This window comes from Acartia tonsa, chromosome 15 (genome assembly GCF_053477335.1).
Source record: "Acartia tonsa isolate MP-2025a chromosome 15, ASM5347733v1, whole genome shotgun sequence".
Lineage (NCBI taxonomy): Eukaryota > Metazoa > Arthropoda > Copepoda > Calanoida > Acartiidae > Acartia > Acartia tonsa.
This window is the reverse complement of record NC_137274.1, coordinates 19,604,431-19,608,909: the sequence shown is the minus strand read 5'-3', so window position 1 is coordinate 19,608,909 and position 4,479 is coordinate 19,604,431. Positions and strand designations below refer to the sequence as shown.

At 36.8% G+C, this 4,479-nt stretch overlaps 1 long non-coding RNA gene across 1 annotated transcript; it reads right to left on the bottom strand.

Annotated features, from left to right (window-relative positions):
• Nucleotides 1–362: 362 nt before the first annotated feature.
• Nucleotides 363–3,593, bottom strand: LOC145306974 (uncharacterized). Its single transcript, XR_013875260.1, has 3 exons — nt 3,516–3,593; nt 1,576–1,641; nt 363–538 (listed from the first exon to the last, which is right to left on the bottom strand). It is a non-coding gene; the product is annotated as an uncharacterized LOC145306974 (long non-coding RNA).
• Nucleotides 3,594–4,479: the final 886 nt, after the last annotated feature.

Here is a 4,479-nt window from a genome sequence, read left to right as displayed (position 1 = left end):
TGTTTGTTTGTTTGTTTGTCTGTCTGTCTGTTTGTTTGTAGCGAAGGATCTCGCTAACCGCTGAACCGATCGGGTTCTCCTTTACAGGGTAGCTTCTCATAGGTCCCGGGAAGGTTTATAACTATTTTCTTGTGTGGTGAGACACCCCCAACCCCCCCAAAAATGAAAAATCCCCCCCCCAAAAAAATTAAAATAGTGGGGTCGACTAGCTCCCCCCAATTTAAAAAAAAAATTTCTTTTAAATCTAAAATATGAAAAATTGGTTTAATTAAACCTTTTGGGGCAAAGCCCCCAGAGGCTAGGGGCGAAGCCGCTAGTTATAATATAAAGTAGTAAGGTTTTTTTTGCCTAAAGCTTAAGATTTAAGAAACATTTCTTAATTTAGCCTTGGTAAAATATCCTAAAACCACCCAATGACATACAGATTCTTTAAATTGAATATTATTCCTATCGGATGTAGAGCTTGCTGCAGATGAATGTTGAGGTGGTGAGGCTGCTCTACTTGATGCGCGTGATGCTCTTACTGACACTGAAGGTCCTAAAGTCAATACATCATTTTTCAGTATGGCTGAGAACCGGTTCTAATCCAGCGAATATTAATCGGTTTCGCAGTCCCCAAAGGTTTATAATAACCTTTTCTTATTCGTTGGCTTAAAAACTTTGGGGTCTTCAGTGAATTTTAATTGGTTGTTTCATTAACTTAATTGTTCAAACCTAGGCTGCTCTAATTAGGGCTCTTGAAGCTCCTACTGACACTGAAGGTCCTATAATCAACAAGGACATAGGGATCTACAGGGATAAGTTGACTTACATCCTCAATGATGATACACACAATTACCCATTCTGTAAATTACAATTTGTTGTTAAGACGTTTGAACACTCAACCTAATGAATTAACCAATCAAAATTCACTAGTCCCCAAAGTTGTTAAGCAATCTAATAAAACAACACTATTATAAAACTTTGGGGACTAGTGTAATAAACAACCCAATCTCTTCTCCCTCCTTGACAAGGATGACAACAATTAGTAGCAAAGCAGTCTGACAGACAAGATATATTATAAACTGAATGCGCATTGGTACTGGGTACCTTCACAAAAACAATAGCTCTGTATCTTAAATAGCAGCCGAGATATAAACATTTTTCCATTATATTTCTAGAAGAAGAACACAAATTTTAAACTTTACAGTAGTTTTTTTAATAGCAAGCAATTTTTACCTAACCCCCCACCCCTTGGATGTCATTAATAGCAGGGAGGGAGGGGACATTGGGCTGTTTATTACATTAGTCCCCAAAGTTTTATTATAACGTTTTCTTATTCATTGGCTTAACAGCTTTAGGGAATTCAGCAAAGTGAAGTGTTCAAACGTTTCAACCACTAATTGTATCTACTGAAGGGTTAATCTTGTGTATTATCATTGGGGATGTACAGAAATTTATTGACCATAGTCTTATCCCTTTAGATACCTGAGTTTTATATACTTATTTATAGCAAAGTATTATAAACAGCTTTCCACGGATACTATGCGGATAGTATGACGGAGAACCGCCTCTAATCCAGTGGATTGTAATTACCTGCTGAGCTGACTTCTGATGGAGTTCTGCTTCGTGGATCCTTGCCAAGTTTTCTTGACACTTCACCTAATTAATGGATATAGCTATTTTGGAATATTTATTTCTCGCATCGTATTATAAACAGCTTTCCGCAGATATAAAATGTACAATTATAAGGTTAATACTAGTTTTTTTAGCCACGAGACGCAAAAGGCACGATATAAAACAACTGGTTTTAATCTGATGATTGTACATTTTTATATTTGTAGAAATATAATAATATGCTAGACATAGTTTTCTAGTATGGATGAGAACCGGTTCCTATCCACCGAATTCGATTGAATACGAGAATAGTTATTTCTCGCATCGTTATATAAACGGCTTTCCGCGGATATAGAATGTACAATTATGAGATTAAAACTAGTTTTTTTAGCCCCGAGGTGATGAAGTCACCGGCTAAAAAAACTAGTTTTAATCTTATGATTGTACATTTCTATATTCGTAGAAAGCTGGATATAATACGATGCTAGACATAGTTTTTTCGTAAGGATGAGAACCGGTTCCTATCCACCGGATCTGAATAAATACGAGAAAGTATATTATATGAGACATTAGTAAAATTATATTGTAAGGCATATTCCTGTAATCAAAATATATACGATAATTCATATTGTTTCGTATTAAATACTATAAATTACTACTTGCCGCTATGCCCCCTAGAGGCCTCTAGGGGCACTTGAGGAGGGGGGAGTTAAATTTGATAATCAAATTCTTATTTTACATTTAAAAAGAAAAAGTAGAAAAAAATTTCAGCTAGGGGCGATTTCTCATAGGAGGATGGTGGTACTCTTCCCCAAAATAGTTATAAATCTTCTCAGGACCTGTGAAAAGCTGCACTGTAAAGGAGAACCCGATCAGTTTAGCAGTTAGCGAGATCCTTTAGTACAGACAAAAAGACAGACACACAGACAAACACACATACAAACACACATACAAACAGACATACTGTTACTTCTTTTATAAGGATTAAGGATCTACATGGATATATTGACAGAGGAAATTTTGTTAAAAAATTAGTTGGGTAATATGGACCTTTTTTATTGGTCAGTTTGTTCTTCCAGTAAAAGGGGAGGGGAAGAAGGTAAAGGGGGCGGATTGAGGTCTAACGTTATTTTAGACAGATGCGAGTATATAAAAATCTGGAGAAAGACTAAACTACATAACTTTTGTGTCACTTTGATGTCATATACATTTCTTGAAGAAAAATGGAAGGGAAGAAGAAAATCTCTTCAAAAGAGATGGGAGAAAAGGGAATCGTCTTCCTCAAAAGTGACACAAAAGTTATGTAGTTTAGTCTTTCTCGAAAATCTGGCGCAACATCCAAATAATAAAATATTTATAAGTAAAGCAAGGATCTAAAGAGATAAGACAATGGCCCATAAATTGATGTATATCCCCAATGATGATACACAAAATAACTACTTCTGTAAATTAAAAGTTGTGGTTAAAACGTTTAGGCACTCAAATTATTGAACCAACCAATCAAAATTCAATAAAAGTACCCAAACTTGTCAAGATAACAAATAAGAACACATTATTATAAAACTTTTGAGACTAGTGTAATAAACAGCCTAACTTTTTTTGCAAATTTAAACATGAAACTGTAAGATTAAAACCAGTTTTTTAGCCCTGAAATGCCTAAGGCATGATACATGATTTTTAAGCATGGCTTAGAACCAGTTCTTATCCACCAGATATTTATCAGTTTTGAATTTATACTGAGCTGGATCTTTAAATCATTTCAATGGTGCGCCAAATCGGAGTGAGCCAACTTTCCAACAGGAAAGCACAGCATTTTACGAAATGCCGCACTGTAATTGGCTGAAATTCGGCGCACCCCGATTTGGCGCACCATTGAAATGATTTAAAGATCCAGCTCTGGGAAAGAAACATTATTTTACCTGGACCTGCCATTCTGTCATCCTGTTTAGTTCTGGAGGGAGAGGCTGCCCTGCTGGAGGCGCGTGACAGTGTTGGTGTTCCTGAACAATATCCGCTGGATAAGAACCGGTTCTCGGTAATACTATCCGCTTAATATCCACGGAAAGCTGACTATAATCCTTTTTCAACCGTACAACCGCGATTTTAATGTTGTTAAGCAGTCGTATAAAACCAACATCAATAAATGTGAAGCTCTAAAAGCGTAGGACAAACAAACATTGTCATTTTAGAGTGTTATATTTGCATTACTAGCAGCTACGCCCCTAGAGGCCTCAAGGGACACTTTATGAGGGGAGAGTCAAATTTGATAACCCAAATTATTATCTAAGATTTGAAAAGAAAAAGAAAAAAAATTTTGGGAGGGAGGAATTTTTTTTTTTTTTTGGGGGGTTGCGATTTCTCTTGGGATGGTGGTGGTATCCTCCTCCAAAATAGTTATAAACCTTCCCGGGACCTATGAGAAGCTACCCTGTTAAAAAGAACCTAAGCGGTTCAGCGGTTAGCGAGATTCTTTGGTACAAACACACATACAGATATCCTGTTACTTTAGTATAATGATAACCCGCGACTATGGCGCATCCGCTAATTGTCGAAAAAGATAAAATTGTCCAAAATCAACCCACCCTAATGCACAGTTGAACTTATCAGACAAAAGGTCGTGTAAACAAAGGGTTGGTTGTTTGACTGGGTGAAATGACACAAGGTGCATGGGAAGGTCTCGAACCCGAAGCGACACTAAGCCCCTTAGAGTCATTATCATACCTGGAACACTTGAACAAAAAAAGATGATGCTGTCTAAAATGGTGCAAAAAATGGGGACAAATTTCAAATTGATTTGACGGGGCTGTTTAATTACGTCACAAGTGAGGGGAAAGAAAAGGGAAGGAGGAAAGAAACCCCCTAGAAAAGAGATGGGGGTATGAC